This window comes from Callithrix jacchus, chromosome 2 (assembly GCF_049354715.1).
Source record: "Callithrix jacchus isolate 240 chromosome 2, calJac240_pri, whole genome shotgun sequence".
In the NCBI taxonomy this organism is placed as follows: domain Eukaryota; kingdom Metazoa; phylum Chordata; class Mammalia; order Primates; family Cebidae; genus Callithrix; species Callithrix jacchus.
This window is the reverse complement of record NC_133503.1, coordinates 102,419,945-102,439,312: the sequence shown is the minus strand read 5'-3', so window position 1 is coordinate 102,439,312 and position 19,368 is coordinate 102,419,945. Positions and strand designations below refer to the sequence as shown.

Below are 19,368 nucleotides of genomic sequence, written 5' to 3'. Positions count from 1 at the left end.
TGCCTTTAGAAATGTCACAAATACCTTTATACTAGGTACTGCACTAAAGTGATGGTTTAACTCATCCATAGCTGAGCAATTTTCATTTTTATGAAACCCTCAACAACCAAAAGGAAAAAAATTATAACTTGTTGGTTTTTAATTTTGAATTTCTATGTTTCTGATATTGTTGAACATTTCTTCATATATTTATTGGTCATGTTATGTCCTCCTCTTATGAATTGCCTGTTCATAATATTTTCCCAAGTATCAATTGTGGCTTTTTTTCTCTTTTTCTTATTAATGTGTAAAAACTTAATAAATTAAGCATATCAAGACACAGAATGTTCAAATACTTTTCCTCTTTTGTTGTTGTTTTTGTTTGTTTGACAATTTATACATGTCAACATGAAGGAACATTTGTGAATGGAAAGACAAGTGAAAACATCAGGGTCAAAAGGGTTAACAGGAAGCAAATACTACTTTAACCATGGCTGTGTTTGAAAAACATAGCTGAAGAGGTCATCACTAAATCAAAAAGCAGAAGTCTGGAGTTCTTATAGTTAAAATGTATTTTGGAGGATCCCTCCTATGTTTGTATTACATAACCAAGGCATTAACGGGATAAAGTCTCTCTCCCAAGAACCTACTAAGAAGTCAATTATTTGAACTACAGATATTGTTCTTTTCAAGAATGAAAATGTCTTTTGGCTAAACACGGATAAAAGCGTTTGCTCAATATGGCATAATAACTCCAGCAGGCTCACAGCAGCAAAACTAAGTCTGTCTCAAAGTGTCTTATTACAATAAAATCAAATTTAACCTCTTAAACCCAAGACATAAATCACTTACTTTTCTCTTCTTTCAAACAATTTGTGAGTATATTACCATTAATACTACCTGTCACAAGACTGATAGCTGTCAGTAGCTAAAAAATATGAATAAAATTGAAAATGCATTTGAATATGGTAACCATAATAGCATTTTGTAGAGAAGTGACAATAATTCAAGGTTATGGCAGACAAGAAAAAAAAAACCTCAGTAACAGTGAAATCTAGAAAACTTTCTTCAAATTAAATAAAACCCCAAATAGTCTTACCAGAGTTATATTTCCACCAAATATAACAGTCGATAAAATACTTATTGGCCCTCGATAGTCTGTAGCAGTGGCAAATTGAGTTTACTTTGTGAATTTTTATATTGAAAGTATATATCAAGTTGCAGGGCATAATTTAAAAACTGCACAATCTGAGTTTATATTTCATTCCAAATGATACCTGAAACTCTCATTAATATTTCTCCAACAATGTAACAATCTCTCCTGAATTTTAAAATATATTTTTAAATCATTAGCTGAAATGAATAAATCTGTTATTAAAATAAATAAATACTTTTAAATGACCCAAGTCAATGTATTTTTAGATAAAAGACATTTTTCCAAATGTTCAAACTCAATGTGTATCCCTTTTGCATTTTCTGATATAAAAAACATAGTATTACATGCAGCAACTTAGATGAATCTCAAGGACGTTAAGTACAAAAAGCCAACCCACAGGTTATATACTTTATTATTCCATTTGTACAACATCCTTGAAATGACAAACTAAGAGATGGAGAAGAGATTAGGGGTTGTCAGGGGTTAGGGGTGGAGGTAGGTGTGACTAATAAAGGGATAGCATGACAGAGTTTCTTTGTGTTGCTTGAATATTTCTGTATCTTGATTGTGGTAGTAGTTATAGAAATCTATACATGGAATAAAATTGCATAGAACAACACACACACACACACACACACACACACACACACACATGAATGCATTTAAAAACTGGTGAAAATTAAACAAAGTCTGTTGTCTATTGAATGTTTTGTACCCATGTCAGTTTCCTGGTTTTTGTGCTACAGCTATATAAGATGTCACCATTAGAAGAAACTGGGTGAAGGGTTCATGAGGTTCTATGTATTAATTTTGCAACTTTCTGTTTATCTATAATTATTTTTAAATAAAATGTTTTTTTTTAAGTGAGATGACATTTTCCAAGAATCCAATGCTGATACCCTGACTTATAGTTGACAAAGAAAAAAAAAAATGAGCTGAATGTGTATCACATCATCAAAGCTGCAACCTAGAATTTCATTCATCTTTCACAGTGGTTAACAAGCTCTCAAAGCTTTTTTTGTTTTTTTGTTTTTTTTAAGAAAGAAAGAGAAGAAAGAGGAATGGGGAGAGAGAACAGGAGTCTTGCTGTATTGCCCAGGCTAGAATGCAATCTAAAAATAGGTATTAAAACCCTCTTTTATGCCAATAATTGGGCTAAACTGCAGAGACAGGAAAGAATAAGGGAAGAAAATAACAAACAGCCAACCAATATTTCATTTAAGTCTGTGAAATGCTATGCAAATGCTGAAGAGTGATTTACTTCCAATTATGTGGTCACTTTCAAAATAGGTGTAATGTGATGCTGAGAAAAATGTATGTTCTGTGGGTCTGGGGTGAAGAATTCTATAAATATTCACTGAGTTTACTTGTTCCAGGTCTGAGTTCAAATCATAGATGTTGCTGTTAATTTTCTATCTCGTTGATCCATCAAATATTAATAGTGTGGTGTCAAAGTCTCCCGCTATTATTGTGCGGGAGTCCAAGTCTCTTTATAAGTGATTAAGAACTTGTCTTATGTATCTGGGTGCTCCTATATTGGGTGCATATATATTTATGATCATTGACTCCTGTTGTTGCATTGATCTTTTTACCATTATGTGATGTCCTTCTTTGTTTCTTTTAGTCTTTGTTACTATTGAAGTCTATTTTGTCAGAGATGAAAGTTACAACTCCTGTTTTTTGTTTTTTGTTTTTTTTTTTTGCTCTCCATTTGATTGATAAGTCTTCCACCAACCCTTTGTTTTGAGTCTTTGTGTGTCCTTGCTTACAAGATGGATGGATCTGGATACAGCATACCAATGGGTTTTGACTCTTTATTCAATTTGCCTGTCTGTGTCTTTGATTGGGGCATTTAATCCATTTAAATTTAGGATTAATATTGATATTTGTGAGTTTAATATTGTTGTTTAATGCTAGCTGGCTATTTTGCCCATTACTTGATATAGATTATTTATTATGGAGATATTCTCTACCTTTTGGTAAGTTTTTGGGATGACTAATACTGGTTGTTCCTTTCTGTGTATAGTGCTTCTTTCAGAAGCTCTTGTAAAGCAGGCCTGGTGATGATGAAATCTCCAAGTGCTTGCTTGTTCATGAAAAATTTTATTTTTTCTTCATTTATGAAGCTTATTTTGGCTGGATATGAGATTCTGGGTTGAAAATTCTTTTCTTTGAGCATATTGAATATTGACCCCCACTCTTTTCTAGTTTGTAGGCTTTCTGCTGAGAGATCTGCTGTAAGTCTGATAGGCTTCCCTTTATGAGCAACCTGACCTTTCTCTCTAGCTGCCCTTAGAATTTTCTCCTTTATTTCAACCCTGGTGAATCTAACAATTATGTGTCTTGGGGTTGCTCTACTTGAGGAATATCTTTGTGGTGTTCTCTGTATTACCTGGAGTTGAGTATTGTCCTGCGTTACTAGGTTAGGAAAGTTTTCCTGATTAATATCCTGAAGAATATTTTCCAGCTTGGATTCATTCTCTTCATGACATTCAGGTACACCTATCAAACGTAAATTAGGTCTTTTTATGTAGTCCCATATTTCTTGGAGACTTTGCTCATTCCTTTTTAGTCTTTCTTCTCTAATCTTTTCTTCTCATTTCATTTCATTAAGTTAGTCTTCGACCTCTGATATCCTTTCTTCTGCTTGATCAATTCGACTGTTAAAACCTGTACAGTCCGGGCACGGTGGCTCAAGCCTGTAATCCCAGCACTTTAGGAGGCCGAGGCAGGTGGATCACAAGTTCAGGAGATCGAGACCATCCTGGTTGACATGGTAAAACCCCATCTCTACTAAAAATACAAAAAGTTAGCTGGGCATGGTGGTGCATGCCTGTAATCCCAGCTACCCAGGAGGCTGAGGCAGGAGAATTGCTTGAACCCAGGAGGTGGAGGTTGCAGTGAGCCGAGATTGCACCATTGCACTCCAGCCTGGGTAACAAGAGCAAAACTCCATCTCAAAAAAAAAAAAAAAAAAAAAAAAACCTGTGCATACTTCATGGAGTTCTCACATTGTATTCTTCAGTTCCATTAATTCACTTATATTCCTCTCTAAATTGTCTATTTTCATTAGGATTTCCTCAAACATTTTTTCAAGGTTCTTAGTTTCTTTATGTTGGGCTAGAACATGTTCTTTTAACTCACAGAAGTTTCTTATTATCCACCTTCTGAAGCCTAATTCTGTTAATGGAACACACTTGTTCTCCATCAGGCCTTGTTCCCTTGTTGATGAGGAACTGTGATCCCCTGTAGAGGGAGAGGCATTCTGATTTTGGGTATTCTCAGCCTTTTTATGCTGGTTTCTTCCCATCATTGTGAATTTATCCACCTGTCGTCTTTGTAATTACTGACTCAAATTAGGTCTCTGAGTGGACATCCAACTTGTTGATTCCCAGCACCGAAATCTGAGCAACCCACTTCACCAGCTAAAACAGCAGCATTAAGATTCATGGTGCTTTTCTGCCTGGGAATCTCTTGTCTGGCTTCCTTGAGTCCCTTTTTCAATCAGCTGAATAGGCGACTCTGCCTTCCCAGAGCTCCAAACGTTGACCAAAAGAGGACCCTGTCCCATTTACTGTGCACCAAGAACCACCGTGCCAGGATGCCAGCAAAACCACTGCACCTGCCACAAGAGTCACGCTGGCAACCTGTGGGGCTCCTCCGCTGGGAATCTCCTGGTCTGTGAGCAGCAAAAATTTGTCTGAAGTATGGTGTCCTCTGGTTCTCTGTGCTTTCACTGAGAGCTACAATCCTGAGCTGCTAGCAATCAGCCATCTTGGATCTCTCTCCTAAAATAAAATGTTTTTTAAAGCATCATATCATCCATTCAAACTTTTGATATCATATAGACAATTGTTAGAAAGAAAGCAAATTAGAACCCTTAGCAGCCAAATGATATGTCAAAAATTCATGCACTAACCAATTCATTTTATTTACTGGAGAATTCCTCAGGTTCTCATTCAATGCCTACTTGCTTTTCAAACACATTTCTTTTGTACTTAGTAATCTAATTTCCACAACTAAAACAGACACATTCACTCAATGCTCTACCTCTGGATAAATAAATCAGCAGCTCTGGGGTTAGGGGCAAAGACATTGATTTAAAAAAAAAAAAAAACTGCCATCCCCAGGTGATCCTGATATGCAGCCAGGATTGAAAACCATGGCTGTAAATGGTAATTGAACCTACCAGAGTGGATGAGATCATCTAAAGACATTGTATGTCCGTGGTTCTAAACCTTGGCTGCATAGAACAATCACTTGGAAACTCTGAAATGTACTGACATCGGGTTCCTCTCCCCAGAGAATCTGATTTACTTGGTCTGGGGTGCAGCCTGGGAATCAGGATTTGGAAAAACTCCCCTAGTGATTGCAATAATCAGTCAAGGTTGTCAACCACTGTTATATATATATACAGAAAAAGGAAAAGTCAAAGTCAGAACCCCGAGGAATATTGACTTTAAAGCATGAAAAGAGAGAGTCATAAAGATAATCATAGAATTGTAGAAATAAGAGGAAAAAATAACTAGAAGATCGCATTATAGAAGCCAGAGAAAGCAAGTATTTTAAGAAGTAGAAAACAGAACAATATCAAATGAAACTAATAAGTATAGTAGGGTGACAGCAGTAATCATAGCCATGAATTACAGTACTTGCTACGTTCACAGAGTAGGTAGACACTTAACAAGCATTTTACCACATTTCATTTTTACAAAAACCTCATGAATTTTATGAGTAAATAATAAAGAACAAACTGATTACTGTTTTAACTAGAAATTGCAGGTGAAAGAGGACACGTGACTTCCTATGATGGCACATCTGGTTAAGGACATAACCAGATCCAGAGCCTACAATCTGGAAAGTGTAGAATTTAGCTCCACAGAGCTCTCAGCTTTAGATTTTTGTTTATGTGGTATCTTTTGGGATGTGCTTCCACTGCAGCACTCCTCCTAATTATCAGAAACTCTTCTCCTTATTTGCCCCTAATATTTCTGTTCTCATCCATTTGATTTTGATTCCTCCTAGTGTATCTTGAAAACTCATGAAGGGAGATTTGTCAGATATCTCTGAAATTCTGGAAGATGTAACCTGACACAGCACTGTGGAATCTTGCCATGGCTGTACAGTTTTTTGCATTTACTTACAATTTGAATCCTGTGAGGACTTTCCTCACTTTCGCTGGTTGTTGTCAGACCCTTCCCCTAGGCAGTGTAGCGTCACCTCTTTTGTGGGGTATGTGTTGATGATTTTTTTAAATTTCCCCAGCTTTCACAATATGTTGTAGATACCTACAACGTATTTCCCTACCAGCCCTACCACACAATTATTAATCTTGGTGCTTTGTGTATTCTCTCCTCTATTCTGGAATACGCAGGGATTCTTTTTTCTAGTTTTTTGAATACATCATCCACAATTTCCCCTCTACAATCCTAAGTAGTTTTCTTTGTTTTCACAGGGAATTTTTGGAAGACTAACAGACTCCACTGTCATATCTACTAAAGTGAAACAGTGTATAATGCCTACACTGTGACCTAGCCCTCTCATTCCTAGATATATTCCCAATGAAAGTATATACATGTTTTCAAAAATGAATATCCATAGCAACACTATTTGCCATAGCCCCAAACTTGAAACAACCCAAATGTCACTTGTATAATGGATACATAAAATAAACCTTGGTATATTTATACAATGAAATGCTAGATAGCAATGAAAATGAATGAACTACAACTATCTTTAACAGCATAAATGTATCTCATACATATAACACTGAGAAAAAGCAGCCTGACAAAAGAGTAAATATGGTATGCTTCTACAATAAAAAGTCCAAAGCTATTTGGAGACAAAATAGTAGTTACTTTTGTAAATGGAAGGAAAGAGTAAGACAGAAAGGGGCAAGAAAGCACAGGAAGCCTTCTGTGTTTCTGAGAATGTTTTGTTTCTTGATGTGGGGGCTGCTTAAATTGATTTGTTTACTCTGCAAAAATTTATTCAGCTGTACATTTATGTTCTGTATACTTTTTTCTATGTATGTGAAATTAGGATTAAAATTTTACATAAAATATGTACACAGCAGCAAAATACACAGAAATGCCATATAATTTGCATGTTATGAAATGAATCCAACTGTACATCAGCTAGAAAGAAAAAAGATACATTAAAAAAAATTCTCCTGTCACAGTGATAAGTCCCTATAAGCATATTACATCTGCAATCAAAAGGAAGAGTTAGGCCTCTGTGTTATTAGCCATCATATTCACCAGGGTGTAAAAATACAGCTTTTATTTTATTTTAGCAGCTTTCTTAGTACATGTTTTAGTACTACAACACTAAAAAATGTTTTTCACCTACCTTTAATAAATAAAATCATGAAATTCTTTCCTTAAACATTATCTAGAGACAATTCTAGATTTCCCCATAAAAGTAGGTCTGAAACTGGAAGTTTCTGGTCACTTGTGTAAGATGCTTAGAAGTTGCCAGTCTGTCCAAACAAGTAAAAAGCTGAACAAACTGAAAAATCAACAATTCTTAATCAGGGAAGCGAGTTCACAGGGCAAACTGCTACCCCTAGAATTGGAGAGACAGAAAGGTAGACACAGAGAATCAAAACTTACCTGAGACAGAGCCTTTGTGGGAAGCAGAGCCATGGTAGGAAAACCTAAAGTGTAATTGATGAAATGCTGAAGGCTTGGTGTAGACAAGCTTGAAAGTTAAAAACTCCAGGAGGACCTATTCATAGGGAAGCCCCACACTTTTGTGAGTCTCTCCACTTGGAGCTCTACCAGGTTCTCATGGTAATATAAGAGAAAAATCCCCTGGTGCTTCTGGAGGAAAGAGGGAAAAAAAGCATGAGACACAACCAAAGCATTCTGTTCTTCTTAACACAACCTGCTCTCAGGAGAAACTATTTTACTAGAACCCAACTTTTTGGGGTATTCTCAGGACCTAACTGACCTGGCAGAAGGGAGATACCCAGCTCCAGCTCCCTCTGGCCTTCTATGTGGGAGAAAGAAAACGTCCAACTCTAGCTCCTTTTAGCCATCCTGTCCCACCTAAAGGGTACAAAACTGAGAAGCACCCATGAAGTTCACAGTCCAAAGGCATAGACTCACCAAATGATTGAAACCTAATCCTAGGACTGTAGAACACTTCCTCTCCCTCAATACCTTATTACTACATCACTGAAGTTTGCCTATCAATAAAAAAATATAAGACATACCAAAAAGACAAAAAGAGCTTAAAGAGAATGAGCATACATCAGAACCAGATTCAGGTATGGCAGAAATGTTGGAATTATCAGACCAGGAATTTAAAAAAAACCATAATATGCCTTAATTAAAAGGAATTTAATAGATTTAAGTAGACAGCATCCAAGAACAGATAGATAATGTATGCAGAGAGATTTAAAAATCAAGGAGAACATAAAAAAGAAAATATCAAAAGAAATGCCAAAATTAGAAACAATGTAAAATAAATGAGTAACTTTGATGGGCTCTATAGTAGACCAGACATGGCTGAGGAAAGAATCTCTAAGCAACAATCTAAACTTCTTAAACTGAAAAGCAGGAGAAAAAAGACTGCATAAAGCCAGTACAGAATTCCAAGAATAGGCTTGGCATGGTGGCTCACACTTGTAATCCCAGCATTTTGGGAGGCCAAGGCAGGTGGATCACGAGGTCAGCAGTTGAGGTCAGGAGTAGAAGCTGCCTGCTGCCTAAGAAAACCAGCATGGTGAAATCCTGTCTTTATTAAAGATACAAAAATTAGCCTAGTGTGGTGGCATGCGCCTGTCTCCCAGCTACTCAGAAGGCTGAGGCAGGAGAATCACTTGAACCCAGGAGGCAGAGGTTGCAGTGAGCCGAGATCACGCCACTGTACTCCAGCCTGGGCAACAGAGCAAAACTTCATCTCAAAAAATAATTCCAAGAATAGTGGGACAGCTAAAAGAGTATAACACACATGTAATGAAAATATCAGAAGGAAAAGAAAAAGAGGAAGGAAGAGAAACAATATTTGAAGCAGTAATGACTGAGGATTCCCCTCAAATTAACACCTGACACTAAGCCACAGATCCAGGAAGCTCAGAGAACACCAAGTAGAATAAATATCCCAAATTTCTACACCCAATTATATTATAGTCAATCTTCAGCAAATCAAAAAGTTTTCTTATAATCTTGAAAGAAACCAGAGGTAGAAAACACTTTACCTATAGAGGAGCAAGAGCAGAATTCTGTCTGACTTCGTCTTAGAAGTTATGCAAGCAAGAAGACAATGGAGTGAATCATTTAAAGTGTTGAGAGAAAAAAAATCACCAACCTAGAATCTTCTGCTCTGTGAAATAATTTTTCACAAGGGAAGAAAAAATAAAGATTTTCTCAAACAAAAATTGACGAGTCTGTTGCCAGTAGACCTGCCTTGTGAGAAAATTTAAAAGACATTCTTCAGAGAGAAGGACAATGATATAGGTCAGAAACTTAGATCTACGTGTAAAAAAAGAACAATGTCAAAGAAAGAATAAGTGAAGATAAAATAAAAACATATTTTTCTTATTCTTAATTGATTTAACAGATAGAAGGTTGTTCAAAATAATAAAAACAATGTATTCAATTAAGTATGCCTATACAAAATATATATCTTATATATATGTATATTTGCTTATATATATATGAAGTGAATGACAGCAATGATTCAAGGGATAGGAAGGAATATTTTGTTGCTATAATGTACTTGTACTAGCCATGAAGTAATGCATTGCTATTTGTTAAGGAATTTGAATTAGTTGTAAACATATACTGCAAACTCTAGGGCAACCACTAAAACAAGTTTTAAAAATTTATATGGTAAGAAATTTATATGGTAATTTATATGGTAAGAAAAGACAGAAAATGAAATAATATAAAGTACTTACTTAAAACCACAAAAGGCAAGAAAATTGTGGATGACGAAAATAAAAACAAAAAATGAGGGCAAGATAACTTGGAGAGGGGCCAAGATAGCCGACTAGAAATAGATGTGGGAAGATCCCACAAAGAAGAAGGTAAATGGCAAATGAGCTGTGTACCAGCAATTGAGGTATCAAGGTTCTCTCACTGGGACTGACCAGGCAGTTGGTGTGACCCACGGAGAGTGAGGAAAAGCAGGGTGGAGTGACAACCTAATAGGGAGGAACACAGGGCTCACCCCAAGCCAGGGGAGGTGGTGAGTGATTGTGCTAGCCCACCCGGAAAACCAAGCTCTTTCCACGAATTTGTGCTTCATGAGGATCACGAGATCCTCCTCATGAGCCACACCACCAGGGTTCCAGGCACAGAACTGTACAGATTCTTGGCAGCCACACAGCTGGAGACTGCCTAAGATGGTGGAGTTCAGGGGGTGGGGGCGGCCACTTTCACTGCAGCTGCCTGCTGCCTAAAATGACTATGTTCCCAGAGGGCGTAGTGACAGCCGTCATTGCTGCTGCCTGCTGCCTAAGGCAACCAGGAACCCAGTGGGAGGGGCAGCCATCATCACTGCAGCTGCCTAATGCCTAAGAAGACTGAGCACCTGGAGGGAGGGGTGGCAACTATCACTGCAGCTCCAGTCTGTTATTTTTCACCTGCCAGTGCATGGGAGACTGGGCACTTTGGACCCAGGAGGAATTCACCACAGTGCAGCACATTGGCTGTGACAGATCATAGCCAGACAGACTCATTAGGCTAGACCCTGACCCATCCCTTCTCATTATGCAGGGCCACCCTATGGGAATTTCAGCAACTCCAGCCAGGTTTTATGAACAGAACTCTGATCTCCCTAGGACAGAGCCCTAGGGGAAGGGGTGGCTGCAGTCTCTGCAGATCAGCAGACTTAGTCCTTCCCCCCTGCTGGCTCTGAAGAATCCAGGCATTCCGGACAAGTGAGATTATCCCCAGTGCAATGTATTCCCTCCACCAAGGGGTAGGCAGAGTGTTTCATTAAGCAGGTCCCTGATCCCATGCCTCCTCACTGGGTGAGACCCCTGCAGTGGGGTCACTAGACACATACAAGAGCCTTTCCACTGGCATCAGGTTGGTGCCCCTCTGGGACAGAGCTCCCAGAGGAAGGAGCAGGCAGCCATTTTTGCTGTTCTGCAGCCTCCACTGGTGACAGAAGGAACCCAGGTAAATATGGTCTAGAGTGGACCCCCAGCAAACGGCAGCAGCCCTACAGAAGAGGAGCCTGACTGTTAAAAGAAAAACAAACAAACAGAGAGCAACAACAGCTTCAGCAAAAAAGTCCCCACCAAGATCCCATCCAAAGGTCAACTGCCCCAAAGATCAAAGTCAGATAAACTCTCAAAAATGAAAAAGAATCCATGATAAAACAATGAAAGCTCAAAAAGCCAGAATTCCTCTTCTCGTCCAAATGATTGCACCACCTCTCCAGCAAGGGCACAGGACTGGGCAGATGATGAGATGGATGAATTGATAGAAGTAGGCTTCATAAGGTGGATAATAATGAACTTTGCCGAGCTACAGGAGCCTGTTGTAACCCAATGTCAAGAAGCTAAGAACCATGATAGAACATTACGGGAGCTGTTAACCAGAACAACCAGTTCAGAGAGAGGCATAAATGACCTGATGGAGCTGAAAAATACAACACAAGAACTTAACAATACAACCACATGTATCAATAACTGAATAGACCAAGTGGAGGAAAGAATTTCAGAGCTCGAAGACTATCTTGCTGAAATAAGACAGGCAGACAAGATTAGATTTAAAAAAGAATAAAAAGGAAAGGACAAAACCTCTGAGAACTATGGGATTATGTAACAAGACTGAACCTACGTATGATTGGGGTAACTGAAAGAAATGGAGAGAACAGAACCAAGTTGGAAAACATACTTCAGGATATCATCCAGGAGAACTGCCCCAACCTAGCAAAACAGGCCAACATTTCAACTCAGGATATCCAGAGACCCCCAGTAAGATACTTGGTGGGAAAATCAACCCCAAGACATAATCTTCTGATTCTCTAAGATTGAAATGAAGAAAAAAATATTAAGGCACCCAGAGAGAAAGGCCAGGTCACCTATAAAAGGAAGCCCATCAGACTAACAGCAGACCTCTCAGCAGAAACCCTATGCCAGAAGAGATTGGAGGCCAATATTCAATATTCTTAAAGAAAATAATTTCCAACCCAGAATTTCATATCTGGCCAAACTAAGCTTCGTAAGTGGAGGAGAAATAAAATAAAATCTTTTCCAGACAATCAAATGCTAAGGGAATTTGTTACCACTAGGCAGCCTTGCAAAAACTCCTGAAAAAAGCACTAAATATAGAAAGAAAAAAACCTGTACCAGTCACTACAAAAATACATTGAAGTACAAAGACCAATGGCACTATGAGACAACTACATCAACAAGTCTACAAAATAACCAGCTAGCATCATGATGACAGAATCAAATTCAAACATAAAAATATTAACTTTAAATGTAAATATGCTAAATGCCCCAATTAAAAGACACAGAATGGCAAGCTGAATAAAGAGTCAAGACCCATTGGTGTGCTGTATTCAAGAGACCCCCATCTCACATGCAAAGACATACACAGGCTCAAAATAAAGGGATGGAGGAAAACTTACCAAGCAAATGGAAAGCAGAAAAAAGCAGGAGTTACAATCCTAGTTTCTGACAAAACAGACTTTAAGCCAACAAAGATCAAAAAAGACAAAGAAGAGCATTACATAATGGCAAAGGGTTCAATTCAACAAGAAGAGCTAACTATCCTAAATATATATGCTCCCAATACAGGAGTACCCAGATTCATAAAATAGGTTCTTAGAGACCTACAAAGAGACTTAGACTCCCACACAATAATAGTGGGAGAATTTAACAACCCACTGTCAATAATAGCAGATCATCCAGAGAAAAAAATAACAAGGATATTCAGAACTTGAACTCAGCTTCGGATCAAGTGGACCTAATAGATATCTGCAGAACTCTTCACCCAAAAACAACAGAATACACATTCTTCTCAGTACCATATGGCACTTAATCTAAAATCAGTCACATCATAGGAAGTAAAATACTCCTTAGCAAATGCAAAAGAACTGAAATCATAACAAACAGTATCTCAGACCACAGGGCAATCAAATTAGATCTCAAGATTAAGAAACTCACTCAAAACCACATAATTACATGGAAATTGAACAACCTTTTCCTAAATGACTCCTGAGTAAATCATAAAATTAAGGCAGAAATCAAGAAGTTCTTTGAAATAAATGAGAACAAAGACAATGTACCAGAATCTTTGTGATGCACTGTTTTAGCTGCAATAAAGAGTATTAAGAGGTACATTTATAGCAGTAAATGCCCACACCAAAAAGCTAGAAAGATCTCAAATCAACACCCTAACATTACAACTAAAAGAACTAGAGAACCGGCTGGGCACAGTGGCTCACGCCTGTAATCCCAGCACTTTGGGAGACCAAGGCAGGCAGACCACCTGAGGTTGGGAGTTTGAGACCAGCCTGACCAACATGGAGAAACCCCATCTCTACTAAAAATACAAAATTAGCTGGGTGTGGTGACACATGCCTGCAATCCCAGCCACTGGAAAGGCTGAGGCAGGAGAATTGCTTGAACTCAGGAGGCAGAGGCTGTGGTGAGCCAAGATCGTGCCATTGCATTCCAGCCTGGGCAACAAGAGCGAAACTCCATCTCAAAAAAAAAAGAACTAGAGAACCAAGAGCAAACAAACCACAAAACTAGCAGAAGACAAAAAATAACCAAGATGAGAGTGGAACTGAAACAGATAGAGACATGAAAAAACCCTTAAAAAAAAATCAACAAATCCAGAAGCTATTTTTTTTAATTAATGAAAAGGATAGGCTGCTAGCTAGAATAATAAAGAAGTAAAGAGAGAAGAATCAAATAGGCACAATAAGAAATGATAAAGCAATTATCGCCACTGACTCCACAGAAATACAACCGTCAGAGAATACTATAAATACCCTCATGCAAATAAAATAGGAAATCTAGAACAAAAGGGATAAATTCCTGCCCACTTACACACTCCCAAGACTGAACCAGGAAGAAATATTGTGTGGGAGTCTGAATAGACCAGTACAAGTTCTGAAATTGACACAGTAATAAATAGCCTACCAACTAAAAACAAAGCCCAGGACCAGGTGGATTTATAGCTCAATTCTACCAGAGGTACAAAGAGGATATGGTACCATTTCTTCTGAACCTATACCAAACAACAGAAAAGGAGGGACTCCTCCCTAGCTCATCTTATCAGGCCAGCATCATCCTGATACAAAAACCTGGCAGAGATACAGCCAAACAGAAACTTCAGGCCAATATCCCAGATAAATATTGATGCAAAAATTCTCATTAAAATACTAGCAAACTGAATCCAGCAGCATATCAAAAAGTTTATCCATCACAATCAAGTCAGCTTCATCCCCAAGATGCAAGGTACATTCATCCTTTGATGAACATAGATGCAAATATTCTCAATAAAATACTAGCAAACTGAATCCAGCAGCACATAAAAGCTTATCACATGGACATAGGGCAGGAAACAACACACACAGGCGCCTGTCAGATGGTCAGAGGGAGGGAGAGCATCAGGATAAATAGCAAATGCATGCAGGGCTAAACACCTAGGTGTTGGGTTGATGGGTGTGACAAACCACCATGTCACATGTTTATCTATGTAACAAACCTGCATGTCTTGGGAACTTAAAATTAAGCTAAAGAAAAAAAAATGAGGGCAACAAATAGAAAGCATGTCAAATATGATAGATATTAATTATATCAATAATCATTTCAAATATCAATTGTCCAAATACAGCAATTAAAAAAGAGATTGTCAAAATGGATTGAAAAACATGACCCAACTATATGTTGTTCATAAGAAACCCACTTTAAATATAAAGACAAATATAGATTGAAAATAAATGATGGAGGAGAATATATCATGCTGACAATGATCAAATGAAAGCAAAATTAATTATATTAATTTCAGACAGAGCAGACTTCACAACAAACAACATTATCAGGAATAAAGAGGAACATTAAAAAAGATAAACAGGTACAGATTTCAAGAAGACATAACAATCCTCAATGTATATGCACCTAACAAAAGAGTATCAAGCTATGTGAGGCAAAAACTGAGAAGAGAAATAGATGAATCCACTATCATAAATGGACATTTCAACACCCTTTACCAGATATAAACAGATTCAGCAGACAAACACATCATTGAGGACATGTCGTTGAACTCAATACCTCCATCAATCAACTGGATATAATTGCCATCTATCAACCACTTCAGCAACAGAATGCATATTTATCCCAAGCACACATGCACCAAGATAGACCATGTTCTGTAACATAAATGCAACTTAAAATAAAATACAAAAATAGAAATCATACAATGTCTGCTCTCAAACCATAAGGAAATTTAGTTAGAAATTAATAACAAAGATAATTGAAAAATCTGAAAATACATGAAGATTAAATCACACACTTCTACATAACACATGGGTCAAGAAGAAATCTCAAGAGAAACTTAAAAGCATATTAAACTAATCAAAACAAAAGCATAACTTATCAAAATTTGTGGAATGTGGTGAAAGCAGTGTGCAGAGGGAAATTCATAGCATTAAATGTAGATATTAGAAAAGATGAAAGATCCAAATGAATAATCTATTTCTACCTTGGAAAGCTAGCAAACGAAGACCAAATAAAATCCAAAGTAAGCAGAAGCAAAGGACTAATAAGAATTAGAGTCAAAATCAATGAAATTGAAAACAGAAAATCAACAGAGAAAACCAACAAAACCAAAAGTTGGTTCTTTGAAAAGATCAATGAAATTGCCACCGACGACACGCGGGAGATGGAGGAGGCCACTCCTCAGGCGAGGCCCAGGCAGTGGCCGAGATGAATCACCACTATTATCATCATCATCATCAGCAGCAGCAGTAGCAGCAGCAACCAGGCGAACAGCAGCTGAGCAAGCCTGTGGACGTGGAGTTGGAAGCTGGAGATACAGATGATTCACCAAGAATTACTCAGAACCCTGTGATCAATGGGAACGTGGCCCTGAGTGAGGAACACAACACGGAGAAGGACATTAGGACTGATCCTGAGAAAGGATTTATAGATGATGACAAAGTTACCTTTGAAGTCTTTGTACAGGCGATGCTCCCCATGGAGTTGCGTGGGATTCAAAGAAGCACACAGGCTATGTGGGCTTAAAGAATCAGGGAGCGACTTGTTATATGAACAGCTTTCTACTGACTTTATTTTTCACAAATCAGCTACTAAAGGCTATGTACCTGTTACCAAGCAAGGGGTACGATTCATCTAAAAGTGTCCCTTTAGCATTACAAAGAGTGATCTATGAATTATAGCACAGTGGTAAACCCATAGGAACAAAAAAGCTAACAAAGTCATTTGGGTGGGAAACTTTAGATACTTCATGCAACACATGTTCAGGAGCTTTGTCAAGTGTTGCTTAATAATGTGGAACAAAAGATGAAAGGCACCTGTGTAAAGGGCACCATACCCAGATTATTCCATGGTAAAATGGGGTCCTATATCTAGTGTAAAGAAGTGGACTATCGGTCTGATAAAAGAGAAGATTATTATGATATCCACCAAAGTATCAAAGGACAGAAAAACATATTTGATTCATTTGTGGATTATGTGACAGTAGAACAGCTCAATGGGGACAATATGACACTGAGGAACATGGCTTACAGGAAGCAGAAGAAGGTGTGAAATTCCTAACTCTGCCACCAGTGTTACATCTATAACTGATGGGGTTTACGTATGACCCTCAGATGGACCAAAATATCAAGATCAATGATAAGTTTGAATTCCCAGAGCATTTACCACTTGATGAATTTTTGCAAAAAACAGATCCTAAGGACCCTGCAAATTATATTCTTCATGCAGTCCTCGTTCATAGTGGAGATAAACATGGTGGACATCATGTGGTTTATCCAAACCCCAAAGGGGATGGCAAATGGTGTAAATTTGATGATGATGTAGTGTCAGGGTGTACTAAAGAGGAAGCAATTGAGCACAATTACGGGGTTCATGATGATGACCTGTCTGTCTGACACTGCACTCATGTTTACATGTTAGTCTATATCAGGGAATCAAAACTGAGTGAAATTTTACAGGCAGGCACTGACCACGATATTCCTGAACAGTTGGTGGAGCAATTACAAGAAGAGAAAAGGATCGAGGCTCAGAAGCAGAAGGAGCGGCAGGAAGCCCATCTCTATATGCAAGTGCAGATAGTCACAGAGGACCAGTTTTGTGGCCACCAAGGAAATAGCATGTACAATGAAGAAAAAGTGAAATACACGGTGTTCAAAGTATTGAAGAACTCCTCAACTGCCGCGTTTGTTCAGAACCTCTCTCAGACCATGGAATTCCCACAAGATCCAATTTGATTGTGGCCCATGCAAGCAAGGAGTAGTGGAACAAAATTGCCGGCAATGTTAGATAATGAAGCCAGCGGCAGTAAAACAATGATTGAGCTCAGTGGTAACTTGGACAACATTCCTGGAAACAGTCAATCCTGAGCTGGCTGCTAGTGGAGTGACCTTACCCAAGTTTGATAAAGATCATGATGCAATGTTATTTTTGAAGATGTATGATCCCAAAATGTGGAGCTTGAATTACTGTGGGTATATCGACATACCAATATCCTGTAAAATATGTGACTTGCTCCCAGTTATGTGCGACATAGCAGGATTTATTCAAGATACTAGCCTTATCCTCTATAAGGAAATTAAACAGAATTTAACAGAGAGAATTCAAGACTATGACATGTCTTTGATAAAGCCCTTGATGAACAAATGGATGGTGATATCATAGTATTTCAGAAGAGTGACCCTGAAAATGATAACAGTGAATTACCCACCACAAAGGAATATTTCTGAGATCTCTACCACCACGTTGATGACATTTTCTGTGATAAAACAATCCCTAATGATCCTGGATTTGTGGTTACGTTATCAAATAGAATGAATTATCTTCAGGTTGCACAGACAGTTGCACAGAGACTCAAAACAGATCCAATGTTGCTCCAGTTTTTCAAGTCTCAAGATTATAGGAATGGCCCCCCTTAGACATAATTATGAAGGTATTTTAAGAGATCTTCTATAATTCTTCAAGGCTAGACAACCTAAGAAACTTTACTATCAGCAGCTTAAGATGAAAATCACAGACTTTGAGAACTGGCAAAGTTTTAAATGTATATGGTTAAACAGCCAATTTAGGGAAAAAGAAATAATGCTATATCCAGACAAGCATGGGTATGTCCAGGACCTGTTAGAAGAATGCAAAAAGGCCATGGAACCTGGGGAGAAGGCATCAGGGAAACGTAGGCTGCTAGAAATTGTAAGCTACAAAATCACTGCTGTCTGTCAAGAAGATTAACTGTTAGAATGTTTATCTCCTGCAACGAGCAGACGTTTCAAATATAAAAAATCCCTTTGTACCAGATGGACATAGACAAAGAGAAAGAGATGCTTGTCACAGTGACACATTTCCACAGAGAGGTCTTTGGAATGTTTGGAATCCCGTTTTTGCTGAGGATACACCATGGCAAGCATTTTCAAGAAGTGATGAAGCAAGTCCTGAGCCTGCTGGACATCCAGGAGAAGGAGTTTGAGAAGTTTAAATCTGCAGTTGGAGTGATGGGCCAACACTAGTATGTAAATGAAGATGAGTGTGAAGTAAATTTGAAAGACTTTGAGTCACAACCCATTAACATGTCTTATCTTCATGCCTTGGCTAAGGCTCAATCACTTCAACAAAGTTCTAGTCATCACTACACTGACCTTGAAAAGGCCATTAAAATCCATGACCGATTTCCAAACTGGTGAGTTCAAGGCGAGAACAGTGTGTGAGTGAACCTTCACAGCCTAGAACTTTGGTACACATGCCCTCTAGCCAAAGTCTTCAGCAAGAGGATTCGCTGCTGGTATTAATTTTATTTTATTGAGGCTGTTCAGTTTAGCTTCTCTGTATCTATTGTTTGCCCCTTTTGAGCAAAATGAAGGTGTTTTATATAAAGCTTGAATGCCAGTGGGAGTTATTTTATGGTAACCACAGCGCAAGGCAACTGTCAGCACAATGTGGGAGAATTGGTTAGCGGAGCGCGGGTCCCTGACTCAAGGTCTCTGGGCTGTCCCTAGAGGGCACGAGTGGCCCGGCTGCCTTGCTGGGGTCCCGTGTACCAGCC

The 19,368-nt window shown here is 38.3% G+C and overlaps 1 pseudogene; it reads left to right on the top strand.

Annotated features, from left to right (window-relative positions):
- Positions 1 to 11,607: 11,607 nt before the first annotated feature.
- On the top strand, positions 11,608 to 18,492 carry LOC100407268 (ubiquitin carboxyl-terminal hydrolase 7 pseudogene; annotated as a pseudogene).
- The last annotated feature ends 876 nt before the right edge of the window (positions 18,493 to 19,368 follow it).